Consider the following 21493-nt stretch of genomic DNA (forward strand, 5'->3'; position numbering starts at 1 on the left):
CATGGCTTATTAGAAACAGGAATGCAGACTTTAAAACAACAAAATAATTGGGCCTCCCTGTTGAGTTTTCCTTGCAAATTTTCAGAATCTGTACTTTGAGGTAGAGAAACTTCAAGTTGCTGTGGATGATTGTCAGTGTAAGAAGGGAAAAACAACAACAACAACAAAAAAAACTGCAAAAAGGAACATGCATTTTGAGAGAATGGCTGGGATTTAGCTTTACAAAGCACACTGTTTATAGGAGGCTTCTCACTCTTTATCACTTGTTATGGAATGTTCTTCTTTCTAAAGCAAAGTTTTTTAAAAATTATAAGTCAGTATAAAGGACCATAGCCCTCTAGATTTCAAAGCTCCACTCTCTTCCTACACCTGTAACTCTGATGTGTGAATTCCATAGTATTAATTATCCCTTTCAAGTATCTTTCTCAGTCCATGTTTCAGACATTACTTAACAGTCTATTCTGTATATTACCAGCTCTGCTTATCTTTGGGAATGATACTGTTTAAAAATATTAAAACAGATTGATGATGAGCTCTCTGAACTGCTGAAGCCAGCATTTAATACATATTGCAACTGATTCTATGATAATTCTATGGGAAAATTCCCATTAAGTAAAAGGCGGGTAAAGCTGCAGTGGTGGCTAAAAATGATGATGGCCTGAGTAGCTGTAGGATTGTTAGCTTGATAGCAAGGTCAAGCTAAATAATTAGAAATGCTGCTGTGGGATGTGAGGATTACTAACTAAAGAATGTGAGCACAATTAATGCCAGTCAATGTGCTTGTTTCTTTTAATTGAAAGCCACTCATGTCAAATAAACCAGTCTATCAAGTAATCATGAGTCCACTAGGAGACTGAATAACCCCTTTAGTCTAACAAAAGGTCTTGTACTGTACATTGTATCTACAAATGGGTGAATCTTGGCTTCATGCGGTCATTAAAAATATTACAACTCAGCCTCACAGTGATCTATTATCCCATATGGTGATTAGCTTGCAGGTAGCTTGTGTGTTAGCGTTCCAGTTAGCAAATGTCAATGTGACTTTCAGCATACCTAATTTCTGAAAATAAAGTTCACTCCTTGTCATCTCTTGCCAGCTAGCTTATGAGTCCACACAGATCTACTTCACTTTTGTGATCACTTGCCTTTGCACCCTGTGCAGATTCTGACTACACTGCCAATATAATCACCTTTAACCATTGCTCCAAAACACTGATGGTGATTTCCTCCCCATCTATAAGACTGAAAAGAGCTTTTGTTCTTCCTGTAGCTCTGAAATGGAGATTTCATAATGTTAACATTTCAGAGGACCCTGTGAGGTGACTGCGAGTCAGGGTGCATATACACAAGTGTAGATCAGACCAAGAGTGCACTTTGAAGGGAATCTCCTGAATGTTCCTGTTTACTGCTTTTTAGTTCATACTGTGGAATGGTTTTAGAGTGTATAAAACAGACTCCTTCCTGATGAAACAAAACTGAAAAGATGAACTCTGACCACTAATGTGCATTTAGTCAAATGTTGTAGTTACAGTGTGAATGTCAGGTTGTCATCATCAGCTACTTTGCTCTGAAGACCCACTGCACTGATGCAGGCATAGCCTCTAAATTTTCTTGAAGTGATGTGTTAAGTTATCAAAAATTAGTTTATACATAGATCGTCATGGCTGCATTTTCCCATCTAATCTCTCTTTACAGATGACAGTGTAAGATTTATGTGGTTGCTTTAATGCAACAAATTAATTTAGCTGATAAGGCATTTGGGTGTAAAGGTACTACATTATCAGAAAAGGACAGTTAGATTAATGGTTTAGTTAATAAGAGACACCATCCTGAAGGTAACAAATTAACCAAGAATAGTTAGGAAACCAAGGAAAGCTGCATGACCTTGTTGGCAATTAAAGGCCCGTGTCAGAAAATGAGATCTATGAACAACTCCTAGGACTACTTGTATGTTTGTCTGAGTAGATGGTCTTTGGATGGAGCGCAGCAGAGTTTCCAGGATCAAAAAACAGTTCCATAAGTCCCTTGAGAATAACAGTGAGTGCATATCCCTAACTAGGCAGAAGTGACTTTGGTTGTCAGTCTGAGACTACTTATTTCTTAGAAGGCAGCCTCTGCATAAGGGAATATGAGCATTCAAAAAAATGTTGTAACTAGTTTCTAGTTTTGAGCCAGGGTCCTGTCTTGAATCTCTTAGAAATGGACTGTTCTTTTTGGACTGCTGGAGTCCTACATAAATATTTATGGATGAATGTTGATAATGTAATTTCAGGGGTATTGAAAAATATTCAGTATTTTTTCTTTCTTGTTCTATGCATTTTTGTGTTTATGCCAAGAAAAGTAGTATTTTGAATGGGAGATTTTGAACTGAGGAAGTTGGACACAGCCTCCTGTGAAGGAGCAACATGGCTCATTTTATTAAAGCAATATTTACCTCAGCTGTAAGCCTGGCCATTCATCTTTGATATGAAATCCGTAAGGACCTTCAGATTTCTGAGTGTCTTACCATGATGCTGGATTTACCCACAATAACTTTTTGGAAACTTACAGTGAACCAAAATAACCTGTTGCTTACAGAAGCCTTGTGCCCAGTGTGCTAGACAGGTAGATTAACTTCATCTGAACTGCTTTGATCTTTAAGATTTTCCAAGACTAGAAGCTGTGTTTTTAGCAGACAGCTACTGTCTTGTGGAATTTAATCTCCTTGGCAGACCTGGAATCCAAAATTTCTGTGTGGGTGTGTGACTTTCATTTGTAGCTTTTCTTTTAGTTACTTGCATAGACCATCAACATGTCTGGATACTACATTTTTTAAATCAGTTCCTGACTTCACATACACCAGCCTCTATCTTTTTAATGACAGCAATACCACTTTATCTACTAGAGCTCTTTGGGTCTAGTATGTAGCTTATATTTATAGTTATGTTATATGAAAATTCATAGTAATAGGTTCCAAAATGATTAATGATCTACAGAATTAATCTAAAAAATAATCACAACTTTTCTGTGAGTTCTACAAAGCATTTTATTTCCTCCAAAAATCATGCAATATAACCATAATCAGCTTTCAAAAGGTGACAGTTATACTGGTGTTTGAAAGATTTCTGATCCAAATAGTAAGCTGTAATATACATGCCTACAGAAAACTGTGGCAATGTCATTAAAGTATCTTCTTGCAATCTTCTATGTTTTTACATTTGCATTTTTGTTTTCCATTTACCCTCTCCTTCCTCAATCAGCATATAAAAACATACATATATACATTTTAGTAAAGAAAAAGTGAGTTAAAAGCTCTGCTAGCCAAGGTATTGCAAGTCCAGAAGCATAATAAATAGGCTAACTCATTAAAGCTTCTTCGGAGAACTTAAGAACAATTTCTTGCAAGCATTCATATATTTCATTCTCCTCCTCCCAGATGGCTGAGTTTCATGCCCAAGAATTTGACATTAAAAATGTGGGTGTACGCTTATCAGCACGTTTTCTCTTTAATTCTGTGTCCTGTAGCATATTCTATATCCTTTGGGGTACAACCTCATTTTCAGTCAAGTTAAAAAAAAAAAAAAAAGAGAGAAAAAAAAAGGCTTAGGGCTTTCTTGAAGGTTACTCTTGTACTTCTGGATGTTACATGTAGAGTTGTGTTAACCTTATCCCTAGCCTCTGGAAACTACATCTATCAAGGACAAACTTACTATTGCCTATGGTGAAAATCATTCCTTCTTAATTGTCAAAGTGTCAACTGGAACAGACAGGTATTGTAGCATAGTAGCTATTCCACTATTAGCATAATTTCTTCTTGTTTATCTTTCTTTGTACTGCTCTTTACCTTACACCATATATAGCATAAGCATTTATATAAATTGATCATACATTCTTAAAAATAATTCCTGGCTAAAGCATCAGATGCCCTTGACAAAGAATATACAAGTAATCAAGATGGGATTCTGGCATCCACCCAACAGCATTAGCATAACAGCAAAGGCATGCAATAAAAATGTAGTGATCATAATAAGTATGTATTGTAAAGTGAAGTATAACACGTGACATAGAAAAAGCCTGCCAGTGCTGTATGTTTAGTAAGAGATCATGTCATGATATTAGCTGAGCTGAAACATTCCTCTTTAGTGATATGAATTCCATAGTTGCTTAAGGTAGACATGGTAAATATTCTAGGAAGTAGCTAATTCTTTATTTCCAGTGATAGAAAAGGGCAGTTGCAACCAAGGTTTAAGGATTAATTTTTCCTACCAGATGTTAAAAAAAATGCTGAGTCTTTGTGCATTAATGTACAATGTCATTGCCATTGGACCCTGAAAAAGATCTTAATAGCAAATTCAAGAGAACACACTGACACACCAGAGAAACAATTTGGTAGTTGCATACACTAATTAACCATTTGACTACTGCTGAACATATCACATATTTTTAGTAGACTTATACCTTGCACCCTAGCACATCAAATATACCCAATATGTTACAAATATGAAGTACTGATTCCAGCCATTTTTTTAAACCTTAAAATGGCAGTGAAGGACTTGGGATAAGTTGGAGAGAATTACCAACACTTCATGTATTTCATTTTCCTGGTGTCAAATCTGACACTTTAAAAGGCTCTCAGGAGTACAGATATGCCTCTGCTGGACCTTGAAATGGCCAGATGATTAATTCTGCATCTCGTTTTGAGCTTTGACAAGCTTCACACCAGTTACAGAATGATCTACTTCATTGCACTGGCAACAAATTCTGGCTAGAATAAGCAAAATCACAATGTGAGTTTTTTGTATATGCCATTATATGCTCTGGCAAAAACTTAGGCATAGCAGTCCTGGGGGTTCTGTTCCCACTACATAATGGTATCAGCTGCTCAGCTGTGGGATTTCAGGTTTAAAAGCAAGTTCTGCATTTCTTCTCCAGCATCATGGCTTCAGCTCCCGCGAGCACTTACACAGAAGCAGAACTTGGCTCAAAGGCAGAGCAATTTCTGGCTGGCACACTGCCTGCATTGCTGAGGAAGTCAGCAGTCTGCCAGCACACAAGGTTTCTGGACTCTAGCGAGGGTTACGGCTCTGGGGCGTCTCCCCTCCCCGTTCCTCAACATGTCACCTTCAGTCAGGAGCAGAGGAGACAGCGTCCTGAGCTGCTGTGCAGCAGGGCAGTGCTCTCTGGCACAGATAAATTCCAGCAACCACGCCGGTGGGGAACAGAGGCTTGTCTTCAGGATCTCAGGGAGACTGAGTTCAGACCTGGTTGGGATACACTGAAAGCTGCTGTATTCAACTTCTGAGTTCTCCGCATCAGGAGGCTCTTATCCCTTCTGCAAGGACTTCCTCCTCACGTGGTCAACACAATGAAATCCTCCAAGTGTGGCCAAATAAGCATGCATTTCTTTTGTCACATAAAATAATAATGTTTACAACTGCAGATTTTCTCCCTGTAAATGCAGCTCAGCAAACTCAGTCCTGGCTATTAGAAGCTCTTGGCGCCTTTCCATGTTGCACATTATCACTTGTCATAAAAATGCTGCAAGTGAAATGATGCCCTTTTGTTAGGTTCATGATTCAATTACCTCAGTGTATTTGGCACTGACATGATTAAATAGATTAAATACCTCTATTGATATAGGAGAGGGAATGGTACCGCAGCTCATTCAGACTTAATTGTGTTGGTTTTGCCAAGGCTGTACAGTATAAAACTTTTCACCGCCACGAGCTGACATGATTCACAGCGCACAGCAGGACCGGTTTTAGTGCACTGGCACACACATTCACTTCCCCGAGCAGAGCTGTACGTTACAGTCTGCCTCGTGCATCTGCTAGATCATATTTATCTAGAAATGGATTTTGAAAGAATATATGTCTCTGTCCCTATGACATTTGCAGAGCTTCTTGGCCCTTTATCCTTGCCAAATCTGTCAGTCCGTGCAGCTTCTTTCAAAGGGCCAGCAGGACTTTTCTTCTCAACTGCATGAAGTGAATGTCAGGAAGCCCATCACATGTAACAAGCATTGCATGAAATTCACAGTGCAGAGCTTAGGTACAAGTTAGAAGGCTTGTTTTTAAAATCCATGTGTTTACATACAAAATAATTCATCAAAATGGGTGAAAACAGTAAGATTTTGCTGTTTCTCCTCTAATGAGCTGAGCAGTTCACATTTTCCACTGTGAGGAGCAGAGCAGCTTGTTCCTGCTTCTGGCAGCGCCAGGCCACAGGCTGACTCCCAGAAGGGCTGGCGGGGGATTCAGAGAAGGAGATAAAAATGTCAGGCAGGTTCCCTCCCCCAGATGCTGTCTGCAGGACAACACCAGGCTTCGAGCATGTGACCTGCCAATATTCTCATCCTTTTATCTCAAAAGCAATGCTAGTCGGCTTAGGACAGGGAACAGAGGTCAGACACAGCCAGGCTCAGATTGTGTGCAAATTTTTTTTTTCCTTCTCTCTTCTTGTATCCCAAGATATCCACACTCTCTTTAAGATGCTGTTATGCTGCCAGGAATTGTCCTCCCACTGTGCATTCTTGACTGTTCTGGCCAGTCTGAATTTAAAACGTGTAGTAGGTTGGAGGTTTCATTGCAGAGGAACCTGAATTCTTTAGGAGACTCCCCTCTGCATGGAAGAAAAAACCAAAACTCTGCTCCCTGCTCTTCTTGATTTTTTTTTTATTTTTTTTTTTTGGTGACAAAATGATATAATTCTCCGACGACTTTTGAGCAGAGAAAAAAAGGAAGAATTTCAGTTAATTATAGCTATTCAACACTGGGGAAAAAAACAAATGAACAAACAAACAAACAAAAAAAACTAGGGCAACAAAATTTTATTTTAATTTATGTTAATCATGCCCTCATACACTCCAGTAAAAGTGTGGCAGTGTAGCCTACAAGGCAAAGGTTCATTATTAAATTAACCATTCCTTGGGCATCACAGTAATACATGCATTAGGACTAAATATAGAGAAAAATTTGGGGGTGTAATCTAAATCTTCATTTAACCGTAATGCAGTCAAAAGACAGTTATGGCTAAAAATACATTAGATTTAAAAATATGCCTTTAATTTAAGTGAATGAGGATAGAAACTTCTGTTTTTAGGCAGTTCATACATCCAGTTAATAGAAGAGGAAAAGGGAATTTTTTAAAAGTAATTTTCTAGGTAATGGCACAACAGAAGAGAATAGAAAATAAAAATTGCTTGCAGTATGGGAGCAATATTAGTTTGATTATTTCAAAAAATGAAAAGGAACAGCACAGGATCTATATAAATTAATATATGCCAAGGCTGCAGGAAGCCACTTTGCCCATTTGTGGTCCCTCTGCAACTGTAGTTAGTTGTGCTTGTTCTCTGCTGAATCAACTAGGAGCTCCGTGTTGCAGGACCTTCTATAGATTGAATATTGAGCTTCTGATGCTACAGCTAGCACAAGTGCACTTGACTGAGATGGATGCAGCTGAATACTGCTGCGAAGGACGTTAGTTGCCTAAGGTTCAAACAGGAAGAGAGACTGCAACCAGCAAAATGCTCAGGAATCTGCACTCAGGAATTTGCACTAGCAAACATGTCTTGCTGTGGAATAAGTGATGGAAAGCTGTGAATTATTTGAAGATCATGTTTTTGTAAGAGGACCTCCAAAACAGTATGAAATTTGAAAAACAAAAGCAGAGCAAAGCAAACCAAACAAAACCAACAAACCAGACATCAAGAACATGTTTTCTTCCCATCAGACATGATATTCATTGCTGATTACTGTACTATTCCCATCCAGGGCAGGTGAAATGATGTGCAGTCCAGGCTATGACAGGTATGAAAAGATAATACTCTAATAGCATATTAGTTAATGATAGACTACGGCAGAATTCTTGAAGAAGGAAATACACTTGGATACCCATATCACTGTTAAGTGAATTGGCTACAATTAATACTGTATAGGCAGCCTGAGAAAAAGTGCATGCTTATACTCTCCAAAAACATTTGAAGTAGAACAACAGTATACAATTGATAAATCTTAATAAACAGTGTAATATTCAGTTGAACTACCAAAACAGGTAAAATAGTGAACTTCATACAGTATGAAGTTCTCAAACGTGAATATAACCAGAACTGTTCTCAGAGCCAATGCCTGTGACTTGAGTTCTTGTACTATTTTCAAACGTGTTCTTAAAAGTGTGCCAAAATTTTGTTTTGGACCATTATAGATGGGACATTTAAAATTGATACTAAATATCAGCTCATGATGCCGGTGATCTTGGTTTCATTCCTAAAAGGACAAATTAGGGAAAAAAGTGTTTGGAAAATGATATTGTGACTGGAAATTAACTGGAAGGTAATGCTGTTTGCCTTTCTACAATGATTCCTCTTAGAGGGCTAGAATTATTCTTGTGTTCCTTGAAACATCCTTTAGAAAGCTCAGTATTGAGTAAAAGCTCAAACATGCAGACAAATACCTGAGGCTGTTCACTTGAATCAAGTTGCATGTACTCACCAATGCTTTCAGGAGTGGCTTTTTCATTAGGAACAGACTGAGACAGTGAATAGTATTGGTAGCTGTGGGTTCTTGTTATTAATTTCTTGTGTTGAAGGTGATTTAGAATACTACAATGGCTACATTGCTAGCCAGAACAGCATACTGCCACTGCACACTCTCAAGAAACAAAACAACAAAAGCAATTTCAGTAGCTTTGTAACATCCATTCTGGAGGAGGTGACAAAATGAACACAGCTGGTTAGAGGATTATACGAAGCCATGACTTGAAGTGTTCGATTTAAATATACTTATTCCTTGTTTCCCCTTTCATAGATCATGGTTGCTTAGGTACTCAATTTCTTTGACTTGCAATGATGGCTATATTTTCTCTTACTTCTTGCAAAAACTTATTGTATCTAGCCATATCTTTCTTTTATCTTATGAAATATGTTTGTTCATATACAATGAAGAAATCGAGTACCTGCTTTAAAACATGCTTCTGTTACATATAACCATATTTATAGTGAATACGATTACAATCAAATTGTTCTGATCCTAGCAAATTGTATACACTCCTCCAAGGCTGTATGATAGAGCAGACAAGTCAGTTTAACTGTTCAAAATTAAGGAAACAAGATGCATTCCAGGATGTCATGGCACATATATTATCTGCTTGTTGTGAAGAAAATCACGTTATCTTTGAAAACTCGCGTCAATGCAGCAATTAGAGCTGAGATGGCATTTGCATCATGCCCTGATTTCAGTTGTTTAAAGTCACTTTAATTAGATTTTAGGGTGGAAAGTCTCATGCTTCTTTGGTACACAGAAAATATTTCAGAGGGTTTTGGTAAAATTGCATTTTAGGTTATGACATTTTTGCAATGCTATTGTTGGGAGCCTCTCAGCAACCCAACTCTCAACAGAGTACTAATGAAATAGGTATGACAGGAGAAGAGATCCCTTCAGCCAGAAATGTGATTCTGTAGTCACAAAGATCAAAGTTTATTTACAGAACAATAGACTAAAAAGTCCACTGTCTTTCAATGTAAATGCCAGCAATACTTAAACTGATATCAGAGTAATGTGAATAAGCCCTAAGTTCATGGAACCTGATTTTAGGTTTTTCATTTGCTCTGAAAATACCATAAGAGTTCCTTAGCATCTCTGATCTTCTAACCTTTCAGTTTATCAGTTTCCCCAGAAAAACCTTTTGAAATCAGTGTTTAGGTTTCTTAAGGTGTTGTTCATGTAGGCATAGCCTACAAACTTATTTACCTAGGAATAGCCTGGAGCTATTCACCAGCTCCTCATGTAGATGCTTTCACTGCATGCTATGATCTGCTCCGTGTGATTCAATTTGCTCCTTTGGCAATTTACTTAAGCTAACCTCCAAAATGGGAGCTCTTGTTACAGAGTAACAGTGTTCCTACAGAGAACCAATGTGCATTCATCGTACAAGAAATGTCTGCCTTAGCATATTTAATGAAGAAAACCTCTATGACCCGGTTCTTGACAAATTTCCCTTGTGTACTACTACCTTCTTATCCAAAGCAGAAGCAGATTCACAATTTTTCTCTGCTATAACATGGCTTATACAAAGAAGGCCTTTTAAACTACCAGAAGCCTATGCATGTTGAGTGACAGAACAAACACTACAACCTGTTTCTTTCTCCTTCGGTCTTTTGAAAGGATCACAATACCTCTTTATTTGCTGACAAATTAATCTAAGCTATTTTGATTTGGATAGATTACATCTAAAGCCTATCTCGTTGTTATTTTTCAAAAGGTGGAGAAGTTATTATAAAATTAAGACTTGATAAAAAAAACTCAATCATGCTGTCTCTTCATTGCTTCAAAACATTGATATGATCTTTTGCCAGCCATCGGGAATTGTTGGTCCTGAGTCCAAAAGCAAAATGATTTGTTGTCGGTACATTGCATGTACAGGACAGATCTGTTTTATCTGGAGAGTACAGAATCTGATTTTACTCTATTTTCCTTAGACTGGCTGCATTTCCAGAAAAACAAGAACAACAACAAAACAACACAACAACAAAAAAACCAACCCTTACGAGCTCAGCACCCCGCCCAAATAATTGGACTCTCCTGGAGCAGTTGGCATATAATTTATACATGAAGAATAGGAATATCTCAGCAGTGCAGTAGTAATCAGTATTTCCACTGGGGCTGTGACTTAAAAATGTTGGGTTTTTATTTGTACACCCACATCCTTCCTTCATTTCTGCTACCAATGCTAATCAAAATGACAGTATTATTCAGAGCTTAGTTATATATATATATATATAAATTATTAAATTATTAGTCATGGTCAATTTATTATGTGATACCTTTTAACTTCAATTTTCTCTCTTAGGTAATGGCTCTACTCAAAAGGAAATCTCTGAAAGATATAAAATTTCTTCTGTCCCCATCTGCAGTAATTTTGAGCAGGATTTTGAGAAAACTAGTGCAAATGAGATCAGAATCACTTTCTATTTATACCTCTGAGTGTTTTGGTGTAGTTGAATAGGCATAAAACCTGTTTTTACTGAGATTATCAATTCAAATTACAGTCAGGAATTCCCTTAGCAGTGGCACTGGAAAATTAGCCGTAAAGAGTCCTACATAAATGTCTCTGAAAATCCCTGGCACCACTTACATGCCTTCTGTGTAGTTCACTATTCATGACTTGGGTGATGTGCCAGCAATACTGCGGAGAAGAAAGCCCCCTCACAACATTTACACCATGGTGGTTAAACTGTGGGCTTAGGTTATCAGAGTTTAAATTTAACATTTATCTACATAGTGAGAGGAGGGAGGATATACTAAGTGTTTTCTATCCCGGCTATTTAGGTTCCTTATCATTCTCAGGAATAGTGCTGGGAATCTTAATTTCTGCAGTAAGAGAATTTTGCAGCAACATGGTCTGCTGTCATCTCTTCACAAATGCCTGAACAAAATTGTATTTTGATAATGCTTTCCTTGGCATATTAGCATGAAATAGTGCTTGATTTAGTGTCAAGGCTGATTCAATGGCATAATGAATAGTAAAATGTGAGACACCAATCTAAGAGAAAAAGTGATGTCAGATCACTTCAGTTTCATGTTTTCTTCTGGATACTTGTATCAGAGGTAAAGATTTGTTTCCAAGGAGATGAGGATGAATTAAACCTGTCATTAAAACAAATGTAAAAATGCTTGACTGACACATTGATGGAGATTAGTGAAAAGATGAAATGCAGTCCATTACATTTTTTTGGGGGAAAAAAAAAAAAGCTTTTAAATAAATACTTTCTAGCTGGAGGAGATCTAAGAAGAGGGGCAGTATGGGAGACAGTTAAAGAACAGAAAGAGGAGTAAGATTAAAGGGTAGATGAGGTGAGACTTATTTGATGAAACTGGTAAGAGCCAGAAGTAGAGATTTAGCTGTTCACGGCTGTGGAACCTATAATGTGGATGGGAATTACAAACTTATGTGAGATGTGGAATTATTTTATCTGCTGTATTGTGGGAAGATGGCAGAGAAGCAAGAGGGAAATTGCATCCAGAGAGAGTGGTATGGTAGAAAAGAGCTGCTACTGATTCCACTGTTAAAACTGAGAGAAGCGAAATTGCTATGATTTGATGAATTAATTGAGAGGAGTCTGAAGAACAATGGAACAACTAAACTATGCTGTTGGAAAATGTGGGCTGTTGGTGGTGTTTCATACACACACACAAAAAGACTGAGCAGTGTAGCATGGAAAACCAGAGCTCAGACATGATGCAGGATAAGGTGCTGGAACGTAAGAGTGTAGAGCACAAAATCTGTTCCCAAATCCGTTCACAACGTAAAATGGAACTGAGCTATGGAAACAAGATAGAAATGATCATTGAAACAAGTTTAACTGTGTAAAGGGGACACTGGTTATAATACGTTATTTTAAGAGAAAACAGAATAAGCTGTAGTACTTTCACTGGCCAGGATCTCCAAATGCCCCCTTGATGCAGGGAACAGAACGCTGACTGTCAAAAGCTCTGTGACTTCCTCAGTCTGACCAAACCATATGAATCTGTCCCCACAGCCTTTTACAGTCAGGTCTTTTTTATTTTGTCTTTAACTGAATATCTGAATTCTTCTTTGCTGGAACCCATTGCTAATGGTTTAGAAGAAAAAAGCTCACTGTTAGCTATCTTCCTGTGAGGTAAGCTTCCAAGAAATCCAGTTTCAATAAAAGATGGTAGCATATGAGCACATTAGATTGGGATCTTTACTCATACCAGTTGCATTCCAGTGATATTTGTAGTTTTAATAAAGCTATTGTCATGGTAAGCAGATGTAGTTAGTGTGCAAGAGTATGTGGAATCTGCGACTTCACCTGACTGAAAAATACCAAAAAAGCTTTGAGGAAAAATCCTTTATATATGAAAAACTTAGCAGAAAAAAAAAAGTCCAGTTTTTGTTTTATTGACCTAAATGAATATTTTATCTTGAGTTGAAAAATTTTTTAATCAACATGTTTTTTCTATTTTTTTTCTTACTGTCACTGCTACACTATTTCCCAAAACCTTTCAAAGTCTGAAGTTACATAAAGATTTTAAAGGCATGAAGCAACAAAGAAACTTAAGTACCTGCAATATTTGTTCTAATGTTTCATTTATTAGGGTTATAAATAAATTGCATATTTGATTCAGTGACTAACCTTCATCTTTTTTAACACTAATGCTGTGGTCTTTGTAAAAATGCACATTTATTTATAACTATGATTTTTTTTTATTTCAAGAGAGTAAGGTCAGTTTTAGAGAGCTGATGTGCATGTTAGCTCACTGAGTTAGTTAACAGGTAGAGAGAGACCTATACATGTTGTAGCTGTGCTTCCTTTGTTTCTGAAAACAATATTGATCAATTTCAATGAAATTTTCAATTTCATTTGTATTCATATGCCCTAAAAATTGAAACACTGAAGACAAAGAAATGTCCATCATTCATTTTGATTAATGGTCTCTCAAGCTGCAATTCTCAGGAGCACTTGCTTTGCTCCACTCCCATTGCAACTGTTAAAAAAATTGCAAGAAAACAAGTGGGAAACAGAAAAAGAACAAAGCTTAGAGATATCCCAGCTGTGTGTTCTTAGCCCAGCTGTTGACTAATTGGTTAGGATATGCAACTGTGCCTTTGCTAAAAGAGGTACCTCCATTGCTTGAAGCTAGTAACTAGATTACTTTTACATCTTTTAGACCTTACTAAGATATTTCAAATCTGTCACTTAGGAACTTTTTTCCTACAGTGGTAGACTTCCAGGTATATCCACTTAAACTTGTTTTGAGCTTCCTTTCTTAAGTTTCCTTCATGGTAAATGAAACAACATTGGGGAAAAAATATTTTTAACAATGTTTAGCTGTTTCCCCAAGGCTAGGAGACAAATCTGAAGAAACTAAGCATACATCTATATATCAGAGTGCTGTCATGCATCCCCGGTATCTTGAGTATCTGAAGCGTTATATCTATGTTAGTTTGAAGTGGTATCCAGGCTAATTTATCATATGTTAGTTCTCATAACTCTGCAAACTCATCAGCATTAATTTATGTGTCTTGAGATGGCACAGCACTTTGTCATGCAGACATAGTCCTGAGCTATCAGGGAGAAAGATCTACCTAAAATTCTCTGTTTAATTATCAGAAGTGATCATAGAAAAAACATTCTAGCACAGTACAACTGCTGGACTGGAAAGAGTGTATTTGTTCATGTTTAAAGAAATGTTTTTTCATTTTCACATTCAATTTCCATTCAAAAATCATTTTTTTCCTGCACTTCGAACTCAGTTTTCAAGGGTGGCTTTGTATTTAATCCATTAACTGATGTATTCACATAATTACTTCTCACTTATATTAAACTCCTTGGAGGATATTACACTTTTTAGAGATGGACGATATTTAGTTTGAGGGAACTGTGGTTTTGTGCATTTAAACATGTGCTGATTGCTAAAGCCAGACATGCTCTCAAGTGAAAGGCTTCAGCCTTTGCTTAGCAGGGTAGGCACTGGAGTCTTGCCAGCATGGCTTCACAAAACTTCTTGCCTTTGAGCATAAAGAGTAAATTCTCTCCACTTGCTTGCAGGGTTGAGCTGATTTTTTTCAGCTTCTCAAACTTTGTTGACAAAGAAAAGCAAATCTGCAGTGGTGCAAGCAAAATACCAGCTTCTGTATGCTTATGCTAGTCAAATAGCTCTGAAAGACTTTTAAAATATTTAAATTACATGTAAATGTGCACCTCCACAATATTGCACAGAGGGCCAGTAACCTCTTTTATTAGTTTTCCTCTGTTTTGACTCTCAGGGTGAAGATATCTGTCCAAAGATAGGCAATGACCAGAGGTGATGCAATCTGATTAACTTTGGATTGCAGGGCAAAGAGCTTTGAGAGAACAGAAGCTTCCCAGCACCTCCAAAAACAAAACTGATGCACAGGTTCACATTAACAAAGACAGAAGATCAGAGAGAGGAAGGGCACAGTCACAGTTGGCCAGCGACAGAAGTCAAGAATAGAAAGGATGTTTCTCCTATGTCCTCTTTTTGTCTTTTCATGGATTATCATCATTCTCAATACAGCTAAATTTCCCACTGTCAACTATCTGGTTTCCTTACGGACAGCTTGCCTGAGAAGTCAATATGTTTCCATATTCCTATAGTAATAGAACTGTCAAGTGTTCATTTTTTGATAAAACTTTGAATGTTAATAAATTAAATTCTAAAAAAAAAAAAAAGCAACAATTTCATGATTCCTTCCATCTTTATTTTCCGTTTTCTTCACCACACTGTTGTACTTTAAGAAGCTAATTTTGTGATTTTTTTTTTTTTTTGCATACCACAGAATTTCTGAATAGTGATTTGTCCAGAAGTAAGGAGACCTTTATTTTCTTGTGTTTGGGGGAGCGTGTTGTCTTCCCTTTCATCCTAAATGCACACAGAATCCTCTGGGCTGGCAGCTCTGCAGCCTTTCCTACCACATCCTGCACATTCTGGAGCATCAAGACAAATGAGAATGACTGAATAAAGCCACGAGTATCCTTTGGAGGGTTTTAGGATGCTGTGCTAATGGGAAGGAGGTGAGTAGAAAGCAATGAGAAGAAACATTACCTTACTGCCAGAGACACGAAAGCCACGTGTCCCCAGAGAATCATTCTGTTGTGCAGGTCAGGGACGGCTGAAGCTGGAGGCACATTGCCCTCTTGTTCCAAAGGCTTCTGCAGCACGAACAGCTGATGCTGCAGGTTTCTAGTGTAGTTAAAAACTGTTCCTGCTTGCTCCACTAGCTCTGCACCACATAGGTGCAAGCTGCACCTTCTCTAATGTCTTGTTATAAAAAAAATAAACAAACAAATAAATAAATAATAAAAAAATAAAAGAGCCTGCTCAATAAACAGGTGGAAATAGTTGTCTAGGTTGATCTCAACGATATTATTGGTGACTCAGAGTGGACCAGTAATAGCAATGACAGCCTACTGTCCTACTTGACACAGAAACCTAACAGTTTGATGGTTTTGTGGAATTTGCTTTTCCATGCCCATACACTTAACTGCAAAAGTGAGATTTGAGGCTACGCTCCTGTGGTGCCCACCTTTACTTTGCCCAGGGTTGGTTTTTCCCTCTTTATGGAAATAATTCCTCATAAAGCAACTGCAAACTGCTGCCAGCTCAGTGTGATAATGCGTGCAGCAGCAAACCATCAAATACTCATATCAAAGGAGGTAATGAGAACAAGCTGAGTAATTGGACTGGCCTGAGTAGAAAGAATCTACTAAAATTTTGAAATGCCATTTCAATTTGCTGTAACTCTATATCATGTTCACCAGCATTCCTTCTGCAATTGGATTTTATTCAGTGTAATTGCTGGGGGGCATCCAGACTTACTAGTGAGGTAAGCATTTGTGACAGTGTTAGAGAATGTGATAATGGTAATGATCATCTATAAATGGAAAGTCAGACATCAGTTGTAATGATCTAAAGATTCTAAGTAAGAATCAGAAATAAAGGATTTCTGATATATTAGATATATATAGATATATTAGAAGAATTTGTAAGATAGAGATTAAAATCTACTGATTTCATCACACAGCCAGTGGTTGTATACAGAAAACATACGCAGAGTTGGTAGAGATTGTTCCTGAATTTAGCAGAAATGAACTGTCTGTTGAACAAACAAGTTAACTATGTTTTTTCTCTGTTATCTCTTGTTGATCTCCCTTTATTGTCTCACTAAATGGCATTTTAATAACCTTATCTGTTCCATGCTAAATTCCCAAATCTGTTGCTGACAAATGAAAAGCAAAGAAATACAAAAAAAGAAAGGACATGGCAAGAGAAAAGCACAGAATTAAAAGAACAGGAATCAAAAAGAAAGTAGAAAAGCCATGATAAAAATTGAGGGACATAAGTAAGAAGCAAATCTAATTTCAGAAAGAATAGTCATATTGCTGAAATATTCCAATTAGGAATTCATGAGGCTGATGTATGGAGCTTAGAGAAATAATCTGAAATTTAGGAGCTGTTGTTCAATATGTGTAACCACAAGAGGAATTCCTTAGGGTTTCAGTAGGAACTGCATTCCCCAGTCTGCTTGAGTAACTATCAAAAGGTGCTGCACCTCTGTAATTCAAACCAGCTGAATTTCCACTGAGGGAAGACCATGGAGTAGGGGTGACACTGAAAACTTCAGGTCCTGAAGAGCTCATCGCCTAGAGGCTTGGCAGTGGGCAGAGCCCAGGCAGCTCCTGAGTGCTGCTCCCACCCTTTGCTACTGCTCCCTTGCATGGCCCTCAGCAACTCTATTAGCCCACATATGCAAAGACACATAGAGAGGTGCCTCACCTCCAAGTCTCAGTTTCTTCTGTCTGCCTGACACAGAAATAGACGGTCATCCTCAGCTTCATAGGCCTAATAAGATAATGCTGATACAGTGCTTAAAAACACTTAAAGCTGGTACCTTGTACGAGCTGATCACTGTTTTATTCTTGCATGTAAGAATTCACTGTTCAGATTTCAGAGGTCAGATCTGTGTAACTCTAGGCAAAATGGAAAACATCTGCCCCACAAACATTTGCAGTCAGCCATAAAATGACAGTCAAAAGATATTTATCTGCCTGTACTACCTTTGTCATGGCAGCCATATATATCTTATTCTGTAAGCTAGATCAGATATATATTGAACTGCTTCAGATTGACTTTCGCTCTCTCCTTTTCATGGATACACGAAGTACAGGAAATGGCTCCTGCACTTTCTTTTCAAATTCACGTTCTCTGCAATAGAAGTGAGATTTTCTTAAAGGAAAAGAAAGGAACATCTGAAACCAGATTTATCCTCCTGTTTCATGAGTGAGAGTGTGTCCTGGTTCCAGTTAGGACAGAGTTAAGTAGCTCATAGTAGCTGGTAGGGTGCTATGTTTTGGATTAGGATGAGAAGAGCGCTGATAACATGCTGATGTTTTAATTGTTGCAGAGCAGTGTTTACACCAGGCCAAGGACTTTTCGGCTTCTCGCTCTGTCCTGCCAGCGAGCAGGCTGGGGGTGCAGCAGGAGCTGGGAGGGGACAGACCCAGGACAGCTGACCCAAACTGGCCAAAGGGGTATTCCATACCATCTGACGTCATGCTAAACAATATATAGGGGTGGCTGGCCGGGGTGGGGGGGCCGGCTGCTCGGGAATAGGCTGGGCATCGGTCAGCGGGTGGTGAGCAATTGCATTGTGCATCACTTGTTTTCTTACACATTATTATTGTTAATACTATTACCATTATCACTATTATTATTATTATTGTTATTATTATTTTCCTGTCTTAACAAACTGTCTTTATCTCAACTCACAGGCTTCACTTTCCCGTTTCTCTCCCCCATCCCAGAGAGGGAGGGGGGAGGGTGAGCGAACGGCTGTGTGGTGTTTAGCTGCCAGCCGGGTTAAACCACAACAGAGTGGAAAACACTGAGAAACAGAAATAACGAGGCGGGGTGCCGGAGGGAATGAAGCTCTCAAATATACAAGCTCAGAAAGAAATTAAATTCACAGACACTACCTAAAAGGGGACAAGACTGCGAGTAATAGTTGTGAGGCTTCTTGATAGTTATCAGAGGGGGAAAAAAAAGCCATAGAAGAGCGGGGAAAGGACATATTACAACAAGACAATATCACTGTTTTAAAGAAACTAATTGGAAAACTCAAAACAACTTGGATGGTATTGCAAAAGAAGAAGAGAGGGGCCTGAGGCACAACATTCAGTTTTGATCTAAAATCTCTCTTTTCATGCTTGCTTCCCAAAAAGGCAATTCAGGAAGTGAATTCATCACTTGTATTATTTCTATCGATGTATTTTACCTAAAATGTTGTTTCTAAACGTCTTTAGAGATATCACATATAAGGTTTGTTTATTTGCAGGCAAAATTATAAATGAAAGTTGAATTTCAAAGTTAAGTAGATAAATCTCGTACATTAAATAATATCTTTCTCATAGCAAAGACTGAAAGAGCAATAGGGATATTGAGAACCATCAGCAACTATCCCAGAACAACTATTGTAAATACTGAAAACTTCATATATAGCATAACTTAAGACAGGCTACTTAATAAAGACATCAATATATAAATGAAATAAAACTCTTGCATATTTCAGGCAAAATATTCAAAACCTGCAAAAACCTAAGATTATAAAAGAAGATGGACTTAGGCAACATTTAACTCCAAAATGTCCAGTTTTCATTTAACATATACAGGGAAATCTAAGCACTCTAAAAGGAGGTTTATGCAAACTGGCCTCAAAACCCCAATAGGAAATGCTGAGAAGGTTATGTCCATATGTGTGTTGGACCTACACTGAATCTAGATGCGGTGAATCCTGAAGTGGATCATGTTTTTTCTTGCAGAAATATGTTTTCCTAATATCAAATTTCAAGTCCCTAATTTGCAGAAACTTAATATCTTCCCAAGAGCTGAGAATCACTGTGGACCAACTCTAGAATGGTGAGAAATTTTTAATCTAAAGTAAATACCAAGGACCACAGAATGCTATCATTAAAAGTAGCACAGAAAAAAAAAGTCTTGCACTGCCTCTTTGCTGTATATGGGCCAGTGTATGTGTATATGGACCCTGGTGTAAAAATCCTTCGGGTGGAAGAAACTGATGAGGATTTAGGTGGTGGGAAGAAGGGTCTGTAGCAGGTTATTAAGCTGACAAATTAGAACAGGCTAAGGAACCCCCTGACCTGAAAACAATCAAAGGACAAGGGAGCATTAGTCTCCATTAGGGATTTGTTTATAGTTGTTTTTGGGAACAGAATACTTAATGAGATGAACCCTTGAGCTAAACCAATAATGATATTCTCATGTTTTTGAAAGAGATTTTAAAAAGAACAACAAGATTACATTGCATACATTGACAGGAATCAAACTCCGGGATGGCATCCTTGCAGAGGAACTGACTCTTGTACTCAACGACAGATGGCAGGAAAGGATTTGTCCTTCCTAGACTCTGCTGAAGACCTTCTGCAATGTAAGAAGTGTTCAACTTGAGGGGGAATAGGCAAAAAGCAGGTAAAGAAGAGGGTGATAGGAAATACAGATGTATCTGGAGTCTTTGTTTGTCTTTCTGCTGATCCCTTTTCCTTGTGGAAGCATTCTTTTCTACAATAAAAGAAGTAGAAATAGGATTAATATGTTGGGCTTACCTGATTCGGAACTTGAGCAATTCATAATGAAACACATTTTTCTGTCAAAATGTTATAGCTACTTCATCAGAAAATTACTTAACTCCAGCAGGTGGACCTTAACTGAGCTTACTTCATGCAGAGACCTCTTCTACTATTTTTTACTTGGGACTGGATAATTGAATCAAAGTTTCTTGCTCATTTTGTTTTGTGTTCAGGTTTTGGATGGTTTGAAGTCCCTCAGATCTCTCCTCTATTCCCAGGACTACTTCAGCTCTTGCTAAACCATAGATTTTTTTCTGAAGATGAAATTCAGGGTTTCATTCAATACACCTGTAGCGGAAGGGCTAGAATTCATTCTTATGTCAAATAGGCAGGCTTGCATATGATCACTTAGTTACAAACACATGAAGTGTTTGTAACACCGGGAAGAAATCTGTACATTTAGGAAACTTAAACAAGGTTTCTTGTTTGAAAATGGTTTATTTTAGGGTAGAAATTTGATCATTTATTGTTGTTGTTTATGAAATTTCAGTTAGAATATTCATCTTGCCTGTAAGGCTAAGAGCTTTAGGAGATAATTTGCATTGGTCCTTCTATACCCATTTATTTATTTAGACTTTCCTCCTGAAGGAATCTGTAAGACAGGAAATAACGTGTTTCTTTATGAAGCAGAAAACATAGTGGATTAACATGTGAAATCTCATTTGTTATCAATTGCACCTACAATCTACCTTTGCCTTTCAGTGGCATGAAATATAATCCTTTGTCTTTATTTCTTCATGAACTTTCATTCTTTATCTGCTCCAGTCAAGTTTAATTTATTAAATGTGAGAAACTACACCATTCTACGAGATATTAAATTGGGTTTCGATTTTTAATTGTTGAACTTATTTTAACTGGCGGTATATTATCTTGTGCAATGCTTCTTTGGGGGAAAAAAATAGTGGTGTTCCAAATTGCCATAACAACAGGCTGCACTCCTTAAAACAAGATAAGCTGTGTGTCAAAGTACAGCTGTTGCCATGGTAACTCGTTGCATATTTAAAGTGCAGCAGCCTGGTTTAATCAGTCAAATTGTCCCTTTTCAAAAAAAAAAAAAACACAACTGCATAGACATTCTTCTACCAGAAATAGAAATAGAAAAAGAGAGGGATATGTAGAGAAAATAAAGAAATAGAATCACCCCTTTAATTTCTTTCTCAAGTGATACCTTTTGACTCAGAAAGGTCACTTGCTCTGTTTCTTTCTTGCAAGCGTGCAAATAGTGGATGCAGTATTTTATCTGAGGATTCTCAGAAATTCCTCTCAGCTATTCATGGTAGGCTTCCCCTGAACAGGTTAATAAGATATTAGCATCTAAGCATGTAGTTG

At 37.7% G+C, this 21493-nt stretch overlaps 2 long non-coding RNA genes across 3 annotated transcripts in view; one reads left to right on the top strand and one right to left on the bottom strand.

Annotated features, from left to right (window-relative positions):
- The window catches only part of LOC308194181, a 43799-nt gene that overhangs the window by 5202 nt on the left and 17104 nt on the right, over window positions 1-21493 (bottom strand). The gene's annotated exons all lie outside the window — the stretch shown is intronic.
- Window positions 3-21493, top strand: part of LOC308194183 — an 87149-nt gene continuing 65658 nt past the window's right edge. For both annotated transcript variants that reach the window (XR_013950364.1, XR_013950365.1), the window contains exon 1: window positions 3-19965. This is a non-coding gene — a long non-coding RNA (uncharacterized lncRNA). The remainder of the gene's footprint in view (window positions 19966-21493) is intronic.

This window comes from Anser brachyrhynchus, assembly GCF_964034855.1.
Source record: "Anser brachyrhynchus genome assembly, chromosome: 4".
NCBI lineage: Eukaryota > Metazoa > Chordata > Aves > Anseriformes > Anatidae > Anser > Anser brachyrhynchus.